Genomic DNA, 22,682 nt, shown 5'->3' with positions numbered 1-22,682 from the left:
TGAAGATTCATTAGCAGTTAGTGAATTGCACAGTGTGAATTATTGTGAGTTGAGGAAATAAGCAGGTTGTCAGTAATTCAGAGATACTGTGCAACAGCATAAGCATAAAAAAAGCACAGTATACGGCATGTGCTAATGAATGTGTAATGGAACAAAAATGAACAACAACATGCAAAACAGGTCACATGCTGCATGCAAATGACAAAGGCAAAAACAGTGGCAAAAAGAAATGTATAAAAGGAGTTGAACTGCAACATGTAGCACACCACCTTTTCACACTGTGAACCATGTTGCATACCACATTTTTACAATAGAAGCCATGCTGCATACCACCTTTTCACACTGAGAACTATGCTGCATGCCACCTTTTCACACCAAGAACAATGCTGCATACCACCTTTTCACAATGAGAGCCATGCTGCATACCACCTTTTCACACTAAGAACCATGCTGCATACCACCTTTTCACACTGAGAACCATGCTGCATACCAGCTTTTCACAATGAGAGCCATGCTGCATACCACCTTTTCACACTGAGAACTATGCTGTATACCACCTTTTCATACTGAGAACCATGGTTTACATATGGAGACTAACATTTGGAGGAACAGCAGCTATAGACCCACAAAATGTGTTAACAGCTGCTCTCACAACAAATGCCCACAGTGTTGCATATTACTGCTATTACTGGTAATGGAGGAGATTCAAACAGCACCAATATATCTCTAGCTTAGTGCCCAGCAGACACTGAATCATAGCCATGTGATTCCATGTGAACAGGTAGATTATAGTGGACATTGCTGAATGGCATTGCACAGAAGAAGACTTGAAGGATATGAGTGGTATGTCCATTTATCTGGACACTACAGTATGTGCCACTTTAACCACCTAAACTACAGTGACCTTTCAATGATCTACTGGGAAACATTAGGAATATGGCAGGCATCAGCTTCAAAAATATAGAAGCATCATATAGAGCAGTATATTTGGTTCTCTAGACATGCAGAGTTAATAACCAAAACTATGCAGACATTGTATAACACTGCCCAGTTCCATGAGATACTAAGATCCAGCAAATTCAAAAACACTGCCATCAAAGCCCCCAGCATGTCTAGACTGACCACAATACCCAAACAGGAATTGCTTGCATTCTCGAAACTACCAGCTGATCTACAATGTACAAGATATTCCTCCAGATTTAATAAACTCATTGCAGGACTAGTGCAAGCCCTACATGGAGTGCACCATTGTCATTTCTGCAGCTCCCCCTCAGCAGTGTGCATTGCATATTAATGAGGGAGCGCTACTGAGGGAGAACCATGTAACACGGTTACTGAATTAGTGTACAGGGTGTGTTATAGTGCTCTGAGATGTGTAACACACCCCTGCACTATCGGATGGCACTGAAATATAAAAGTTAAATGTGTTTACTTGGCCATTTTTTTTTTTTTTTTTGCAGTGGGTGTGTTACAGTGTCAAGAGATGGGTAACACACCTCCTGCACTGTCAAAATGCTGGACAACACTGCAATATAAATGTTAAAATGTAATTTTCCATTTTTGTTGTTTTTTTTTTCTTCTGTGTTTGCGTGGCACTGAACAATTAAAACATACCAGACATCTAAAAATAGAAACCAGATGCTTTTAATTTTAGTGGAAAAGGTCACGTTTAAGCATAGCTGAGTGGGTTTGCACTGCATGGCACATCACTCAGCAGAGCTTAAATATAACTGAAAGCTATATAGAAATGTATAGCTGAAATCTTCACATGCATGTTAACTGAATGGTTAGAGTCATGACCTTGTGTGCAGTAGGTGCACAGTTTGAATACCCAGACAGGTCATTCAGCTTTTACATATGATATCATCAATATATTAGTGTTTTTTTTCTAATCGGCTTACTTACTGATATTTGTTAACCCGGTTAGTCCAGCTGGTCCAGAAGCCCATTTTAAGTGGAGATATGAGAAGAGAAGCCCCAGCTGCACACACGTGTCTAACACATTACAGTCACACCCCAAAATAATGTAATTAAAATACATAGGGTTAGGTCATGGACAGTAAAATACATACACATAATAATAAAGTATCATTAATGAGCAATTCATGTAAATATATATTTTATTTATTATGTAAATGTCCAGTTTGCCCTTAACTAAGCTCTGCTAAGCACTGCTAAGCCAAGTCAAGCAATGCTTAAACAGGACCTGATTTAGCAGTACTTAGCAATGCACAGCTCCGCTTAGCTGGTTTGGGCACTGCTAAGCAATCTGAGTTGAAGCAGTCCTCAGCTCCGCTAAGCAGGTTTGCACACCACTAGGCATTGCTATGCATTGCCAGTTTAAGCACTGCTCAGCTAAGCTTAGTGGGTTTGTGTGGTACTAAGCTTTGCTTAGCATTTTTAAAAATGGTCTGATGGTAGCAAAAGGTGGGAAAATAGCCATATTTAAGCTGAACAGTCAGGAATACAGTCAGAAACTGTTGGAGTTTAATCACTGCAGGAGCTATGGCTGGAATTGAAGAGGGTGCATGCTTCCGCGCACAGCCCTGGGGCATTTTGGTGTCCAGGATCATGTTTGGGCTCCTTGTCAAAGACCATGGTGACTGGCTGCTGCAAGGCCAGTACCAGGGCTCCAAATACAATTCAGAGACCTGGGATCAGATGGCATGTGACCTCACCACTGCAACTGGAATCCCCCACACCGGTGAGCAGGTGTGTCATCATTATGATGACCTGAAGCGAAGGAAGGAGGAGCTCTTGGCCCAATGGATCCAAGATGCTGGGGGCCGCAATGCCCCAGAATTTTGTAAATATATGAATCATTGATTTACCAAATTCTAGTATAAATATCTGATAGACAGGTATGCATAATGGCGTGTTTTCCCCCCACAGATGCAGATGAGAGGGCTCAAAACCTGGAGGCCCATGCATGGCATCTGGCCAGGATGCACCAAGAGTGTGGTGAGTACAGATATATCTTGCAATATACAGTAATCTAATTAAGAAAAAGAACAGTAGTAACTGCCAGTAGGTATAGTCTGTTGTGAGTGTACAGTAATGAAAGTGAAGATAGACCTGGACTGATATAAGTGAGTATTGCCAGGTACAGTTCAATATAGATGAAAGCATGAAACATGCTACTATTATGGAAAGAAAATTAATACAACATTACTAATAGTTGGGAATAATGTGTACACAGTATTAATAATACATGTTCTGGCAATAAAGTACACCAGCACTGAAAATGTGAAGAGAATAAATTAACTGCATTCCTAATCTACAGAAAATACAGTACAACTACAGTCAGAATTGTGAAGAAATAAAGGAAGTACTGCATAGATTGTGCAAAAACAGATGCCTTCCAACACCTGCATTATTTAAAGTGTAGAACAATAAAGATTGTTAGCTGTATACCACTCACTGTGTCATCTCATCCTCAATAAATCTGTGTTCTGCCAATTGTTGTGTATATTCTGGGCTGTTGTTCAAGAAATCAAATATTACAGGTTTTGTGAAGTAGACATAGGTATAACACCATGAAGTGACCGAAGGTTGCCCAATAAATGACTGTCACGCTTAAGTGTAAATGTGGAATTGTACTACATGATATAATGCAATATGATATTTGTTCTGCACTAAGATCTGATCCTAGAGTAGTACTGTGTAAGGTATTATAGTGTGTTTAGGATTGTCTTGTGTTAACCTTTGCATGTCAGCTATATGCATCCCTGAACGTAGGTAGGCTGATACAGGCAAGCATGAAAATGTAATAGCTGTAGACTCCAAATATACCATCTGCAAATGTATATGGGTCAAGTAGGCAACCCAGCACCCTGATATGGTCTGTACAGATCACACATATTCCCATTCACCAGGGGTTAATTGTGTACACCTGCATTCCAAGTATTAATACACATTTAACCTGCTATCTCTGTCATGCATGACTCTCATGCATGTATGTTCAACTGTCACTGCAGTCTTGTGTGGCACACTACCTGTATTCCCAGGTCACATTTTGTCACCAGGTGAGCTTTAGGTATATATCACTCGATCAACATATGGCAGTGGCCCAGTAGCTCATTGTGATAAGTGATATATATGTTGTTCATTTTGCCACACACAGACTGGGGGTTGAATCCACGGATAGGTGCTAATATATATTTATAATAATAGACAAGTAGTACTGACTATTTATAGAAACAGTTATGTATTGTTAATAGATATTCTCCCCTCAGGACTTACAGGTAAATAAATGTCTGTAGTAGCTGTAGGAAGGGCATACTAATGTCTGTGCCCAGATGTAGTGGTGCGTAAACAGTATTGCTCAGCATGGTGATAAGACTCCATTAAATAAAATAGCATGAAGTACAGTACTATTCCAAGTTAATAAGACAAATGAATGGTCTGTTGTTGGTACAGCTGTATGCCTGGTGTGTCTGTCAATGTCTGCTGATAGTCTAACCCCATGCCTGCCAATTACAGCAGGATAAGTGTAAACCCTCTGTACTATGCACACTACATGGCTCTCAAGTGTCACACTGTCAGGGATAGTGATCATTGCTGCCAAAAACATTGGACACAGATATAAACCCATTTAAAGTATGCCAGTAGCACATTCACACAACATTAGTGCAGAGTACACCCTGGTAGTCATATATGTTCATCTGATATGTAATAGTTGTCTGTAGTTATGTACCTGTAAGTGTTACAGCTTGACCAATACCATCCCATCTGGATAGCTTGAGAGGTATGTATGTGCTATAGAAGTTATAGGGCACTTGTAGACATAAGGTAAGGGCAGACGTGTAGAGTATTGAGCAGTACTGTTGTGAAAAATATAGCCTGTGCAGCTGGTAATGAAATGTCTTTCTCTCCCCATCCCTTATCTGCATCACAAATTATTATTCTTATATTATGAGTATGGTTCTATTTTCAGATATATTGTTCTCAAAACATAATGCTGGGCCTCGTGCTGTATTATTGGTTATATATTACAGTGGTTGCATACTAACATACCTTGTTGAAATACCAATGTTGTTGGCCTTTTACCGTAACTGTTACTGGCATGCTGTTACAATAATGACTGTTATTCCATTTATGCCTGTGTACTGTATGGTATGCAATTCTGTTGTTCTGGGTTAATTGGAATACCCATGCATGCTGTTATAACTAATGTTGAAATGTTCTGTTCATGACTAACCAATACACTTTCACAAACCTCAGCACCATAGCATGATTGGGTAGGCCTGTTCCTGTGAATCCGCCTATCACACCTCAGTGGTGACCTGTTCATTACATACATATAGGAGAAGGGGACAAGTACTTGGAACATCCTGATGTACTGATGGGGGGGGATAGGGGGTGAAGCCTACACTGACTCTGTCAGGCATCAAGGTGCTAGACTTACAGCACTGGTATAGGTGATGTCCTTGTTCACCATAAGTGAGCAGATTCAAATGCTTCCTCTGATGTTGCAGACATATGTGCAGAAGGGGAGATGATTGTCTGTAGGGGATGTCAATAATGTGGGCTCTGTGTTTGCTGTGCAGGTTTCCAGGACTGATCCCATTCACTTGATCATGCTAAGGAGACATTGCTCCAAAATGGGCACCTGGTCCTACTTTGTCTCAAATGGTGGTATGTTATCCCTGTTATAGACACTATTTCTTGCAGATGTCCACTAGACAGGTGTACCTATCCTTGCAGAGGATGATGTAGTCCTGTCGGGTATGCCTGACTCCATGCATCTCTACAAATGCACATATAGCACTTGTGTGTATGTGTGGATATTGGTGTCAGTTCCTATAGAGGGTTTGGGGGCTGTGAAGTTTTGTATACCACCCCACAGGTGGCTGTATTCCATGCTGGAGGTGTATGTATGTCTAACCCTAGCGAGATGGGTATTGTGGGAGATGGTGACTGCAAATATGACTGCATGATGGTTGCTTTGCCATGGAGGATGTCACTGTATGGATGTTACAGTGGTAACCCGTTTTTTGTAATTTCAACTCCAACACACCTGCACCTCATGTGGGGGTAGCCCCAAGCTGCACGAAGGTGTTTGTAATTCCAGTATTAATGGCTCTATGGCCATTTGTGTGCTGGCATGAATATGTCATTCAATGTATGTTTGGGCTGCTCATGTAACCCAGGATCAGGGTACTGACCCAAATCCTACTACAGTTGATGAGGTCCATATAGGCAGAATGGGCTTCCTGGTCACATGTGCTGTCCAGTAGCTAGCTATGGTTTGAATAGATGTGTTGGCAATGGTGAACTGGCCTTGCAGTGTCCCTTGTGCATCTTACTGCATGTACAGTGTGGATGTGTGTATGTGTCTCATATATACTGAAACCCCATGTCCCATGGCATTACTGCCCACACTTTGGGGTCTGACTGTATGATAAGATGGTTGACCAGAAAAGGCTGGGGTGCTCTCTGCAGCTTCAAATCACGTGTCTGTGACTGCACAGATGTCAGCATTACCCTGGGTTAAGAATGCTTGCACTCAGGGCAGAGTCATGTGTAGAGTCATAGTGTTTAGCAACATGGCCTTCAATGTCTGCTACACTGACAGTTGAATGTTGGCAGTAATAACGTCACCACTTTTCCTAATGAAGGCACTATGGGGGCAGCAAGAACCTTTGCCAGACACATGAAGGCAAGCTGAGACAGATGGAAGCCATCTCTGGCAAAGCATTGTGGTCTGTTGTCCATATCATCTCAGGCTGTCAGGTACTGGAACCCCCTGGAATATCACAAGATAACAAGCCACATGTTCAGGTCAATCATTTCCTGATTGTATTGTGGCATCAGTCTGGGTGACAGTGGAATGCTGCATAAGGCTAGGGACATACCTGCCTAGGACACATAATCAGCGTGCTCACTCATATCTCACTGCATATAGTTCAGAGAGGTACATCTCAGGTCAGGCACACCAACATGGAGTGTGACACACTCATGACAGTACCTGTTGGTGAGAGACAGCAGTGCATATGCAATATGGTGGATTCTGTCACCTGACACACAAGTAACTGTAACCATCCACATATACAGCCTGGTGAGAGGCACATCAGTGTGCCTCACAATAGAGTCTCATATGTGTAATGTGTTTGATATGTGGTGCCACCTTTGCGGCTGTGTGTAGTATGTGCTGAGTAGGGCTGTGGCATTCATGTGTGGCTTTGCCTCAGAGGACTCCTTTGTTTGTGGATGTGTATGTTGAGGATCTCTGCATATGTGTGTGTGTGTGTGTTGTAGGTATGGGTGGTGTATGAGGTGCACTGATTGTGTCGACAACTTGTTCGGGGACAAAAATGGGGGCTTGACAGGGACAGAGCATGGACTGTAGATTCCTAATGTCATAGCATCTGTTACACAGTGTGTTCCTTGGTGTTTGTAGATGGTTGTTCATCCCTGTAAATGAGGCAGGTGCTACACTGTGCCAGGATGCCCATATCAACCAGACTGGCAGGGGAAACTGTTGGACATTGTCCAGCCATATATTCCAGAATCTGAGGGAGGAAGGCCAGGGAGACCTAAGGGGTGGGCCTACAATCCAGGTGCTTACTAAAACAGTAGGAGGCTGACAGCACTGCATACAATGTAGACAGGTTATGAACGAGCAATAATAGGTGCAACAAGAACATGCATTTGAACACCTTATATGACATGCAGCAAGTAGCAGGAAACATCAAGATCAGAAGGGCAATGCATGATGTATTGCCACTATGTCACTGATAGTCACATAAATACTATGGTTATAGATGGTGGGGTATGATGTGCTGGATAGTGCTGGCCACTGTGGATGTGCAGGGTGAGTACATAATGGTGAGCAATGTATCTAGTCATGTGATGTGTTTTCCTCTTCATGTCTTTCAGGAGGGATATCTCGCCATAGGAATCCACCTTTCACAGAAGCAGAGACTGACACCATAATTGATGCCCTGAGACTCCATCATCAAGTCCTATTGTCAAGGAGTCACCATAACCAGAAAGAATTTGCTGCTGTATGGGTAGACCTTGTAGCATTGGTTAATCATGTGAGCCACCACAACAGGAGCTATGAGCAGGTCTGACACTGTGCCACTGATATGATATATCATGCACAGCAAAGAGCTTCAACTGTGGCCAGGGACTGTGCTTGCACTGGTGGAGGGCCTGCTACACAACAACCACTTTCGGCCATAGATGAGTTCCTGGCAAACCTGAGTTCAGCCACCAGATCACAAAAATCGATCGCACCATATGTTGTGGAGGTGGGTGGCACAGCTTCTACAGCCGAGGAGTATCCAGGTAAGCCTCCAGTTGTCATCACATTAATACTGTAGCATTCATAGTGGCAGCATCTGCATACCTGTAGACATATGTCAGGTCAATATACATTTATGTGTGTGGGGTTTGTATTGCACACATGTGCCCACATATTGTGAATGTCAGCAATGTGGGTAGTATCACATTTTTTACAGTTCATGTTGATATATGCACATATTATCCTGTACCAATGCCACATCTGTGTCTGCTAAAATTACCTATCCCCCACAGATCCATAGATACCACTGGTATGGCCAGGGCCCATCATCCTGTTGCTGGTGAGTATGGAACTGCTTTTTTATAGCTCATCTATACCCTAGGCATGTTACAGGCTGCCAGTTTGCCATGGACACAACTGTTAAGCTTAGCCATATTACAGTATGTGCATGCTCACTTGTGGAGGGATGCACTGCAGTGCATTCCATCGGTAATCACAGTAGCATGTTTGCAGGTGCTATAACATAGTAGCATGTATTTTTGTGATGGTGTAGACAGTCTGCTATAAAGGGGTACATTACTATTGTGGAAACGGGTACACTGTGTTGTACGTGAAGGTCTGTCACATACACTGACATGTCGTTTATCTATGTATAGTACTAGCAACATTAACTGGATGTAGCTGCAATGCATGTTGTTAAAGACCTGTCTTGTATGTGTCTTTTGTGATTTGCTTCTATCTTGTGCATGGCATCAGTCACAAGGTGTTATCTGTCTAATGCATTTGTGGCACCTCGTGTGTGTGTGTGTGTGTGTGTGTGTGTGTGTGTGTGTGTGTGTGTGTGTGTGTGTGTGTGTGTGTGTGTGTGTGTTTGTGTGTGTGGAGCAGCAGACATTATAGTACAGGAAGTAATGTGGTCATGTTGTCTTCCCCTCATAGGTAGCCATCGGGTTGGAGTGTGTCCCCCTCACAACCTGATGTCATTGTCTCATTAGACTCTGATGATGATGGTAGCCATAGTGAGGCACAGGTGGGGTTGTTCAGGACTGAATCTGTACCATTAGTTGACATCCCACTTCCTCCCCCAGTGTCCCTGCAAACAGTCAGTATGCCCATACATACCCAGTCCCCAGCTGCCACAGATATTGGACAGTCAGAATTTGGCAGTTTCGAGCAACAGAGTGTGGCATGTATGGCATCTGTGACTGTAGACACTAGCCATAGTCAGAGAGCTGGCTATGTCCCACACAGGCAGACTGACAGTCCTTGAAGGAGGACTGCTGCCCATCTAGCACCTGTCAGAGGTGTCACAGCACATGTCACCCAATGCATGTTTTGGTTCATCATGGAGACACAGGCATGTTGTGAAAGGTACACCAGATGGATGCTTGGAGTCATTGATGCCACACTGCCTGGTATGCCTGACTCCATCCACAGCATTAGTGATGCTTTACATCATTTTGCTGATGTAGTGGATAGATGGTGGGGTGGGACCTTGTCAGTCCTTAACTGTGAAATGTCTGTGCTTGAAAATGTGGTGGGAGTAGGGTGTCAGACACATGGATGTAGGTCAGCAACAACATCAGCTGAGAGCCCACGTGGCTGTGCACAGTCACATCAGCAAGTAGTACCACATTTGGCCCTGGGCATGGTGGTGCCAGTGCCACTCCTGGCAGAATGAGTTCCTGTGTTTGTGGCCAGAGACGGTGAACTGTACATTCTGCCATGTATGGTCTACAGCTGTCCAACATACCCCCACGTAGCGCTGTAGTGCTGGCACATGGCTTGATTGTGAACATCCACACACTCACACATTGCTGTCACATGCAGGTCACCACCAGACGCAGACAGCTCCTCTCCAAGGCCCAGCTGACCAGCACCCCTACAAACACACACACAGGATGTCAACTGTGTGACACAGCCTAGGCCTTTGGCAACCCCACACCACAGCCTGTGCATGTGATGATACCTGTGCCACATACATCCCTGCCATGCATTCCATTGCTGCAGGGACACTCTAATATGTGTCTGATGCACAGGGTGAATATAGTACACTTAATGGCAGTTTGTAATGCAGTAGTGTTATGCCCCGTAAGGTGCTGTCTGCTGGCAATTGTCATGCATACACATCAAAGTGTATGTATCTTTGTGCCATGATGCTGTGTTGCTGTTAGTATTGCTGACTGACTGTTGTCTCCTAGACTTTATTCTGTTTCTGTTCCAGATGTCTGTGTGTCTATGCTGTAGGGATCTGCTGCCAGTACAGCAGCTCAGGATGGCATAGTGGCAAAGCAGAAATGTGACATCGCCAAGGTATGGCTGTATATGTGCATGGTTATCTAGGTGTGTATGTGTAGAACAGTGTTTGAGGGACAATGGGTGCGGACAGCATTATCTTGCATGCATACAGCTTGACACAGCATGCTACTCCTGATGCATGTCACCTGGAATTTACTTAGGATCACAGGTTCATAGGATCATAAAAGGTTAATAGGGTAATGGCTTGAGTCCCTTACAAGCCTAGCCAATGTTTTTTCCCTGGCACAATCATCAATCATCACCTGTTGCCCCTGTCATTAAGGGACACAGGTGAAACCCCTGAGATGGATTTGTTGTTCCCCATCCACTCATCATTGCTGCACTTGATAAGAGTCTGCATGGTACTCTGACATGTCTGGAAAGTGCATTCCTGAGATAGGGCAGCATTTGGGAGACAAACCTGTCCCTCCAGCAGGTTTTTTTTGATGTCACAAATCAGATTCAGACTGTCGGGATAGTAATGTGCAAAGAGTTAGACTTACATATATGGGCCAGCTGTGGAAGGGCTGGGCACAACATTGCAATATATGCATGCCACAGCCCACCTGTGAACAGCCTGTCCAATATCAAGTGTGGCACTACTCATTTGAGGCTGACTGCATGGATTAGATGTTGGAAGCCATGGATTACCTTTATGGGTATTACTATGGCCTTTCCAGTTGCTGCAGATGTCTTCATAGGTACATACCAAATAGGCCATGGTACTACATTATTGTTGTACGGAGTGAGGACTGCACAGATGTAATATCCACCTTTAATCTGGATGCACTCCCTTCACCTATGTGGAGAACCACTTACAAGACTCTTCTGACCACTGTTGCTGCTTGATGGCTGAATGCAACATTGTTATCAACCTGAATACCCAGGTCTCTCCACACAGGTTGTGTGTTTATGGGGTTACCATTGATGTGGAAAACAGTGGGACCATGTCCTTACCGTATGGTATGATGGTACTGTTTTCTGCATTCAGCTTGAGGTCAGGACCTTGCCACCATTCCATACCCAATGTAAGACCCCATTGCAGTGTGTTAACATCAGTTGGTGGGTCAATGACAGAGAGCACACAACATACAATCGCCACAGCCTTAGGCAGTGCCTCCAAATATGGGTGGTGGCCATTATCATTCATGCCTAGATACATGTGGGTCATTGGGGGCAGCAGCTACTCAAAGGACCTCCACATGTCTACATATTGCATAGACATAGGCAACACAGAATAGGGTTGCCACCTTATGAAATGTGTAATGTGGGACACTTTTTTGTAGTATCATGAGCATGACAAACCATATCCATGGCAAGTGCAACGGACAGGACTTCTCTTGATCTTCTAATATGACAGCTTACTTTTGTCATATTCCCATAGTGTATGACATTTCCCATAACATTACGATGTTTCTGATGTACAATAACTGATTTATGCAACTATTACACAACTTTAGGAAATGTTTGTTGCCCTACACTCTTGGGACCTCTATACTGTTTGATTTGTTTTCACGGGTCACACCTGGCCAAACATGGGCTGCAACCTGCAGGATGGGACAGGTGGTGGCCATTCCTCTCACCTGTACAGATTTCTGCAGAATGTCCTGCTGTTTGCCACATATTTTTGGGCCAGTCTTTATAATATTGTTTTTTGGCAAATTAGTGGCAAATCATTAAAGACTGAAGTTAGACAATAATCACAGATATTTTATTTTCAGACTTCATACCCATCTTAAAATTTATACTAATGCACAACCTGTTATGCTATCAACTTTCTCTGTTTGTAAGAGCAATATTTAAAAATGTCCCCTATTAGTTGGCCTTTGTCCCACTTATATGTATGGCTTTATCCAGATTTTTTGCTCTAAGGGGTTGAGAGGTAGGGATGGTGTGCCTAACATAGCCACACTGCTGTAAGGGGATATGCATTCACACATGCATAACCTCACAAAGTTCCTTGTTTTGGGACTAGAACCCCTAGGTATCTAGGTACATACACTATAGTATTGCATACTTATCACATGCACCATGAAGCTTATGTGTGGGGCGAGTGTCTAATGTTGCAGTTAATGTGAATGACAGCAGCAGGCCCTTTAAAGTAATCCAATGGAAGAATTCACAGGGTGGTACAGGCCCTCAAAATGGTATAACCATTGCACACACAAAGCAGCCACACTATTAGAGGGGATATGCTTTACTCACACACAGAGTTGCCAGTTGTGAGATTAGAGCCCCTACTTATCTAGTTGTATGTACTATAGTGCTACATAGTTATTGCATACACTGCAGAGTTTCTGCTCCTGGAGAGTGTCTAATGGTGCATCTAAGTTGAATGACAGCAGCAGGCCCTGTAAAGTGATCCAGTGGGAGAGTTAACAGCGTGGAACAGGCCCTCAAAATGTATAACTATCACACACAAAAGGCAGCCACACTGCTACAGGGGATATGTCTTACTCACACACGCATACACTTACAGAGTTGTCAGTTGTGGATTATAACCCCTACCTATCTAGTTGTACCTATTATTAATGCTATGTACTCATTGCATGTGCCATGGAGCTTACGTGACTGGAGAGTGTCTAATGGTGCATTTTAGGTGAATGAAACAGGAGACTCTGTAAAGTGATCCAATGGGGGAGTAACAGGCCCTCAAAATGGTACAACCATTGCACACCCAAGACAGCCATACTGCTGCACAGGGTATGCCTCATTCAGTCACACACACATTCACTCACAGAGTTCCCAGTTGTGAGATTAGAACCCCTACTTATCTAGTTGTATTTACTACAGTGCTACATACTTATCGTATGCACCACTGAACTTATGTGTCTGGAGGGTGTGTAACGGTGCATCTAAGGTGACTGACAGTAGCAAGCCCTGTAAAGTAATCCAATGGGGAGTTAACAGGGAATAACAGGGCTTAAAATGTATTAGCATTGCACACATATAGCCAAGGCATACACACCACTGCAGGGGGATATAGTTACACACATGCACTAAGTTGCCATTAGAACCCCTACTTATTGAGCTGTATACACCATAGTAATATGTACTTATCACATGCGCGGCGTGCCACAGACCTTATGTGCTTGGAAAGTGTCTAATGGTGCATCTAAGGTTGATGACATTAGCAGGCCCTGTAAAATAGGCCAGTGGGAGGTTCATAGGTAGGCAAAGGCTTTAAAATGTATTAGCATTGCACATACATAGGCAGGAACTACACACAGCTGCAGAGGGATATATTTGCACACATGCATTCATTGAGTTGCTGGGATTAAAGCCACTACCTATCCAGCTGTTTACACTATAATGCTATGGAATTATCACATGCACCACAGAGCTTATGCATTTGGATAGTGTCTACTGCAGATCTTGGGGGGGGGAGACATTATTAGCTGCTGACAAGGAGGCAATTGTTGTGGAGGACAACATTTACAGGGCCATAAAAATGAGTGACTATTACACAGACATAGGCCTGTGCATTCTGCTGCATGTGGAATATATACACAGACACAAGGCAGCCAATGTGAGATTAGAACCCCTACCTACTTACTATTACACACTACTGCTCACCATACTCTTTGCATGCACCCCTGCTTACAAGTGGTATATGAGTGCCTGCAGCACTATATCACACTATGCCTTACTGAGTCTCTCTGTCTCACTCCCCCTCTGTCTGCGTCTCTGTATATGAGATATATATATATATATATATATATATATATATATATATATATATATATATATATATGTGTGTGTGTGTGTGTGTGTGAGAGAGACCTATATATTTATATATATATATATATATATATATATATATATATATATATATAGTTTATATTAAACCCAACAGATCCAGATATATCTTATATGTGCCACATACAGATAGATAAGGGTAATCATGCCGGATGGGGATAGGGAGAGACAGTTGAGGTATACATAGCTATCTGTATGCACAGAGATGTTTGGACATCACAGTTCTATAGTCAGATGTGAGTTCAGACATGGGCTGAAATTACTAAGTGTAGGAGCATGCCCAGTATGACCACCATTAATTACAATGGGACTCCAGCCCAGAACCACCTGTACTCTAGTCCAGGATTTTTTGTGCTACAGCCAGTTGTCTGCTGGACCTGGTGGAACAGTCCAGCACCTCCCTGATATACTGCCTGAGGCATTTTGTGGCTGTGTGCTGTTTGCAATATCTGACCCATATATAGGGTGTTTACAGCGTGTATTGGACTGAACATAGCTTTGGATACTATGTCTGGTACATTTTACATAGCACTGTGATTTCTTGGTACATTAGTGGCAGATCATTATAGACTGATGTGAGGAAACCTTGACAGACATTTGGGTAACTGACTCCACCTACTGCAGGGAACATATGCGACTACATAAACTGTTGTATTCTGCACTTTTTTACATTAGTCTGGCAAGTAGTTCATCTATCCCCTTTTATGTGGACCTTTGTCCTGCCCTGCTCCAGTTCCTGGCTTTTTCCCCAGTTGCTGCTCTATGTAGTTGTAGGTATGCTGTGACTGGTGTAAGAGATGTAACACCACACACAGGGTTATGGACTTCACACCTCTGACTGTACCTGTTTTGCAGGTTGTCCAGCATACTGCCCCATACGTCTGCTCTGCTTCTCAGACATTTTGTCTTGTACTGTTATTATAAGGCTACATATTGCCCAAACCTCTCATACTCTTACAGCCATTAATGTGGATAGTGCCATATATAACAGTGGGATATAGGCCCAGACATGAGGACAGGATTTTAATATTGCTCTTACAAATCCAGACAGTTGGTAGAATGGTTTTGTATTACCATGCATTTTCCAATGGGTATGAAATCTACATCTCACCTGTTATTAGTTGCTCACAGCAACCGTTGACATTTGTCAATAGTTTGCCAGAAAACTGCAAATGTTATGACAAACAGAGCAGATATATGTGCCATAAATGTGGATATTCTGTTAAACTCTGTATGTTTGTGGAGTATGGATAGTGCCCACTGATTTGTTGTAAGCACTGGCACAATTACATGACAGCCTTTACATCCTGCTGCTACACTGACTTATTACAACCTGTTGTTCTACTAGCCACTGTCTAGGTTACTGAGGGTTGTGTACTGTTCATATCTGTGGCCCCCTGTCCCTCCATTGTGTCTGTCTTTGTCCAGCATGCATGCAGTAAGAAATACTGAAATATGGACAATCTGTAAAACTCCTACCATAGCTATAGCTCACATGCAAAACAGTAGTTACAGCCAGTCTTGAACCATGTACCCCATCAACCATGGTAATGTACTTACCCACTAAGCAGCAACAGCCACCAGACAGTACAGTTTACTTCCTGACACTATCAACCACAGACAAACATCGCACTTTGACTCCTTCATATTGGGGAAATGGTATGTCACCAGGTTGATTGGGGCATCCCAGGGATTGTGTGGTGTGCTGCTATTACCTTGCAAACATACTGTGACTGCAGTTGCATGGGGACATGAGTGTGTTGGGAGTATGGGACTCAAGCATTGACAGTCAGATTCATGCAGTAAGTCCATACATATGCTACCACAGTATACTACCCCATTCATTTCTTGTGAAGAAGAGTGACTTACCTTGTGCCAACAGCAGTTGAGATAACAGTGCTTCTGGGTGGTCTCTGTCTGATGCATGCAATACACAGCCAATACATGGTAAGGTAAAGGTTATGTGGTGTGGCTGGCATACTTTTTACTATGCATGGGAGTCAGAGTGGTGTCAGTCCCCAGGTCCCTAGATTGTCAGTGCATGTGCTATGCTTTGCTTCTATGCCAAGGCCAGGGCATACTGGGCACGCCTAAGTCTGCCTACAGGGATAGGCTTAGGGAGTTCCTCATCCAAGTCCCACTGTGGTTGTGGGGACCTTGGTACTAGTGGGGGACTGTTTGTCCCTTCCCTGTGATGTTACTGTGCTCTGCCTCCCTCTGTTGGCTCTTGGTCTGAGTTGAGGGAGGCAGAGCTCAGTGAGTTCTTGTAGTATGTCCCTGTCCACCCTATAGCACTCTATAATCTCCAGCTCATGTAGCCCCTGGAAGGTCACCCTGGGCCTGAACACTCTTCGCCTTCTCAGTCTGGGCCTATTGTCAGTATCATCATCTTCACTGACCTCAGCCTTAAGCACATACAGATGTAGCAGAATAGCAGCAGCCCCTAGCATTTTGTCAGTTAAAATTCCTAAGTTTGTACTCCAATGGTGCAGAGTATGTGGGAAAATCAGATTGTAGGGTATATGCATACTTTAGAGTAGTGTGCTGCAATTGCAGCCTGTGTGATTGGCTCATTATGCTGCATTCCACCTGAAAGGTATAGCACTGGGGATTTGTATGGGACAGTGTCTGTTGAACATGGCTTATCAGTCATTTCTACCTGATTGGCTTTCACAGGCAATTTTTTAAAAAATGTTTCCCCTATTTCTTTCACTGCTAAGGAGGCAGCGCTATTGTAAACAGTGCTCAGCAGTTTTGACCCTCCCACAACCACGGCCATGCTTAGTTTTTCTTAAGCTAGATAAAACACGCGCAACAGCATCAGGCACACACCCCTTGCTTAGCTGTGCTTAGCTGAGTGCAAATAGGTGCCGCTAAGCTCCATTCTGCTTTAACATAGCATGACACACCCCCTTGTGATATCAGCTACCTGTTCTGCCTACATCAACACTGTTCTAGCCCTACCATGATTTAGACCTGCGGGCATGGTGGCCCTTTTTGCTATTCAATAACCGTGGCTCATTTACATACACCTAATTGCTTATACCTTGGATAGTACACTACACTAGGGCCTGTCTCCTTAACAACCACTGTAACCGTTGCCATTGTATGACTTTGCCTGCTGGGCACTATAATGCAATACTTTTGCAAGTGTCTAATTTTCATTTTATAAAGTTTTTATTTTATTTTTTTTGCATAACGGCATGTTTGCACATCACTGCACGCAGATTAAATGTGATATATATATTAAAACAAATTATATTTTTATTACATTGCATTGATTTTTGGAATTACTGGCCATAGTTTTGGCCATTTGCATGCCTACTGTGCACTGTCCACTCGTTTTTGTCCAGTACATAGTTTCTAACTGCGTGCATTTCCTTCACTGACATGGCACCTACACCGGTGCCTTTCGGCTTGCTGAATCACAAATCAACCTCATTCACATGGTTTTTACCAGCTTATGAGGTGATTTTCATTCCATGGACGTGCATGCATGCCCCTCAGTCCTGTTTATTGGATCGCTCAGCAGTCATTTTCCATGTTCGGGCCAGTGCACTATTCCTACATGGAGAATCACTCTGTGTAGGGTTTATTGAATTCCACCCATTATTTATAATGTGTATGTGCACCAGTCCGACAGTTCCCATGACTCCCACATCTGAAACATGTGTGACCTATACCAAAGAGTCTTGTTTGAGATCTGCCTCAAGGATACAAATAGGTACCATAAAAGTTGAGAGCAGGCAACATTTAAAATATTGTGAGTTGCAGTTTATGTCAAATGTGTAATAAAGTGGTTTAGGTGTTTGGCTTACTCATGTGCTGCCTCTGCTGAATAGATACATTAAGAGATGCACTACAGTACACTCTTGTCATTTGTAGAAAGATCGTTGTGTGTATAATGTTGGAGTGCATTCACCATATTCACAATGCTTGAAGTAGCAAATATCAGAGCCCGATTCATAGACCTATCCATCTGCTGGTTAATGAAAAGTGTCACAGACATAAGGTCCTGTAATCATGGTGTTGTTAGTGACACAGATGGAAGCTGTAATAGACTCTTAGGTAGCATACATCCATAGGTTCATAGGTTCATAGGTAGGTACTAAGCTATCTGCCCGAAGGCATTTATAAGCCTAGCTGGAATGTGTTGGCTTTCGCCGCCCCCTTAGATTAGTTCCCTGTGCTTCTGTCCAGCAGAGCCATTGAAGTGATCCCTGGGGTAAACTTTTTGTTTCCCATCCACTCGTCAAGGTTTCTCTTGAAGAGGGTTAGCGAGGAGCTCTGCCTAATGTAGATTGGAATGTTGTTCCACAGCATGGGAAGTCTCTGGGACAGGAATCTATCCCTCCAGCACATCCTATTTATTGTTGTGGTGAGGTTTAGATCCCTGGAGCGTGTGGCTCGGGGGGATATGGTTTTCTTTAGGTGGAGCATGTCCATCAATTCTGGGTTGAACATGGCCTTGTATATCAGGCAGAGATCACCTCTGAGTAGGCGGTATGCAACCGAGCACAGCTGGAGTTTCTTAAGTCGAGCTGCATAGGGCATATGCTTGAGACCAGTGATCGTCTTTCCAGTTGTGGCAGGTGTCTTGCAAGGTACATCTCAAATGGGGCATTGTACTCTATGATGGGTCTGATGAGTGATGCGTAGGGAGGCCCAATGGCCTCTTTTGATCTGAACGCGAACCCTTTTGTGATTAGGTGGGCCACATAGAAGGATTTTCTAACCACTTTGGCAATGTGATTATCAAAGGAGAGGTTACTATCTACTTGGGTCCCCAGATCCCTTATTACATCTTCCGTATTTAGGGGGCTACCACCTATGTGGTAGTTTGTGGGTACTTTGTTTTTTCCAAAGGGGATGACTATGCACTTTTTGGCATTTAGCTTGAGACCATGGTTTTCACACCAGGTATTTGTCTCAGTGAGACCCTTTTGGAGGATGTCTGTGTCAGCTGGAGAGTCAATTATAGCCCCTAGTTTGCAGTCGTCTGCAAACTTGGTGAGTCATAGTCCTTCTGTGTTTGCCTGTACCTCTGAAGTATATGCCGAACAGGAGGGTTCCTAGGACTGAGCCCTGGGTAATGCCACTTGTAACAGGTTTAGAGTCAGGCCTAGCTCCTGTAACTCTTACCATGTGGGTTCTGTTCATGAACCAGTTGTTAACCCATCTGTTGACGTAGGGGTTTATGTTCAGGCTGGTGAGCTTGTCTATAATACCTGAGTGGGGAATCGTGTCGAAGGCCATTGCGAAGTCTAGGTAGGCTGTGTGGACCACCTTTCCCTCATCCATAACCTTGGTAACTGTCTCAAAGAAGTCTACCAGGTTTAGGAGGCATGATCTGCCCTTCACAAAGCTGAACTGGGTTGGGTCCAGTGTTTGGAGGTTTCCAATGTCTCTGCTAATGAGATCCATGATTATGCGCTCCATAGCTTTGCAGACCAAGCTAGTCAGGCTTGCAGGGCAATAGTTCCCGGGGTCTGTTGTGGCTTCACCTTTGTGGAGCGGAATAACCATTGCTGTGCGCCACTCTGTGAGCATGTAGCCTGTGAAGAGGCTGAGTTTACACAGTGTGCTTAGGTGAGGGGTTAGTTCATCTTTGAGCTTGTGTAGGACGCATCCTGGGACACCGTCCGGTCCCATTGATGCTGTGTTTTTGGCTTTGGAAAAGGCTGTTTTAACCTAAGTGTCTGTGATTTCAGGGGCATTACATTCTTCTGGTATAGTTATGGGCCCTTTTGGGGGTGAGAGGGGGGGTGACATTTGCACTGAACCTGTCTGCCAAGATGTTGGCTATATCGGTCGGTTCAGTGTATTTTGTGCCATTCTGCACTAACTCTGAGTAGATCTGAGAATTGCCACTTAGATTCTTACATAGCTAAAGAATGCTTTGTGGTTATCTTTGGAGTCCATTATAATTTTTCTATCGAAGCTAGTCTTGGATGACTTTATGAGGGAACGTAGTTTCTTGCTGATACTTATCAGGGATGTATTCCCTTCTTGGGATTTTACTCTTTTCTGTATTAGTTTCCTCCTTCTATTGTATAGTTGTTTATGGCAGAGGTCCACCAGACTGGTTTCCTTTTCTTGGAGGAGTGAGTCTTGGTTTTGTTTGGGATAGCACGATCCATGCATTCTTGTAGGTGCCCATAGAGTGCAGTAGTAAAGGATTTTGTAGCTTGGACAGCGTTATCCTTTAGCATGAGAGCTTTGAAACTTCCCATCTCGGTCTTAAGTAATGTGAAGTTTGCTTTTGAAAAGTTTTTCACAGTGGTTTCTTTGACCGGGGGTGGTGGCGGAATGTGGATATCCAGAGTGATTTGTTTATGGTCAGATCTAACCAGTGAGGGGTTGACCTCCAGTCACCCATGTTGGTGATGACCAGGTCCAATATGTTGTCATCTCTGGTGGGGGTGTTAACCAGTTGATCCAGGGAGTTTGAGTTTATAAATTCTAGGATATGTTGGGCCAGGGAGTTCGTACTTGAGTAGTTCTCCCAGTTAATGTTTGGATAATTGAAATCACCCAATATCATGGTGTTTGGTAGGACCTTTATGTTTCCCAGTTTCCAGGAATGCGGCGTGGGAGTCCTGGGACATGGTGGGTGATCTGTAGCAAGCTATAATTTGAATAACAGTTTTGCCCATTGTTAGTAGATGAGGCTATGTGCTCATAATGAGTCTCAAAATGTGTTATGGTGGATGTGGGTGACCTCCCCTACAGTGTTGCAGAGAGTGTAATTTTGTGATCTAACCATTCCACTTGCAAATTTTTTCACTGTCAGCCAGAGATATCCTGCTGATATCAGATCTCTGTTATGCTGTTGTGATAGATCTTTCACCAGGATAATCTGTCAAAACAAGAATGCAGATGATAACATTTTCTGCCTGCACATTTACCCATATTGCCCCTATTGGCATGCATAATAATATAGATTAAGCTTTGGCTATTACATACTCTGACATATATAACATGTCTCACAGGTCATTGCAGTTGCAGAATAGAGGTGCTAGGAAAAACAAATACATAGGTAAGCTTTGGTCAGTCCTTCTGTTCAAATGCAGTGGAGTGTGATATATTGTACTGTAGTAGAAATTATTCACCTGCTATGTCCCTAACTGACAGACAACATCTCACATTCAAGCCATGCCTAGGTATGATATACTACTCTCCCTGACTGGCCAGTAACAACAAAAAATTCCTCAGCCTCACTAAAGTATTGTTGGTCCACCACCCTGTGGTGGACATGTTTCTAGCAAATTCTCATGCATTTTCCTTTGCATGGAATATTGTAACAGTAAACCTTCAATTAATGTTTTGCAGAAACCTATGATGGCCACCCACAGCATTTACATCTTGTACCACCCTCTGTAAGATCTGGTCCTGATACTGCTTTTCTGCAATAACCTTACCCATGAGGTGAATACCAAATGTATAGAGGGCTTGCAGCAGCACTTCATTCTCTTGAGATGTACATTTTTCTAGCTGTTGCCCCTGTAGAGTGACCAAACAGGTGCAGGTGCATCTGTGGACAAAGCATGTCAATCAGTGTGTGTTATAGTATGCTGTTGGATGGTCATACTTATCCCCACCATACAACTGTTTATGAAGCATAATTAATGCTTTATACAACCACGTCATCTAACCATTTCTGTACTGCACACTATCTATGGCCACAGGGTTATACCCCACCATTATGACCCTGTTTATCAACTGCAGTTAATGCTATGCATCTGTGCATTGCCCCCCCCACCAACAAACTATATGTTGTAGCCATGCCTCAGCATATAGCCTAGAATACCCAAGCCCCCATGGCACATTTTTCACAGGGTTCACATAGAACTAAGTTGTCCCCCACCCCCCTAAAAAGAGGCAATTAGTGAAATTCAATGTCAGTGCCCTGTATTCCCAACTATATGTACATCAAAATGTTTATTTCTATGTGATTGACATCCACCACATAACTTCTTGCTAATGAACTTTCCCAGCTGAGACTCATAAACTCTTTAACTGCTTCCCAATCTTTATAAGGCTACACAGTATCTATTGAAATTTCTGTATTCCACAGCTATGCACATTTGGATTCTGTTGCCCAAAATGGTGCTGCCGCTTTATGTCTTATTAACAATGGTTAATCTGTATGCTTGTTTTATTAATAATGCTTCTCAGTAGGGTTGCTCCTAAATCACTGTCATAGGGTATTGTGCTACCTATATATGTTAATATATTTAGGCAGTCCTTCAATCATGTTGGTCGTGATACTTAATGTATAAAACATATCATTAGCTATACAGTTTGCCATGCAAGATGCCTCTCAAAAAATAACACTACTGAGATAAGTAAGATATGCTATGAACACCAGCCA

This window comes from Protopterus annectens, chromosome 8.part0 (assembly GCF_019279795.1).
Source record: "Protopterus annectens isolate FY-2018-M chromosome 8.part0, PAN1.0, whole genome shotgun sequence".
NCBI classification, from domain to species: Eukaryota; Metazoa; Chordata; order Ceratodontiformes; family Protopteridae; genus Protopterus; species Protopterus annectens.
Note: the sequence above shows the minus strand (reverse complement) of the source record.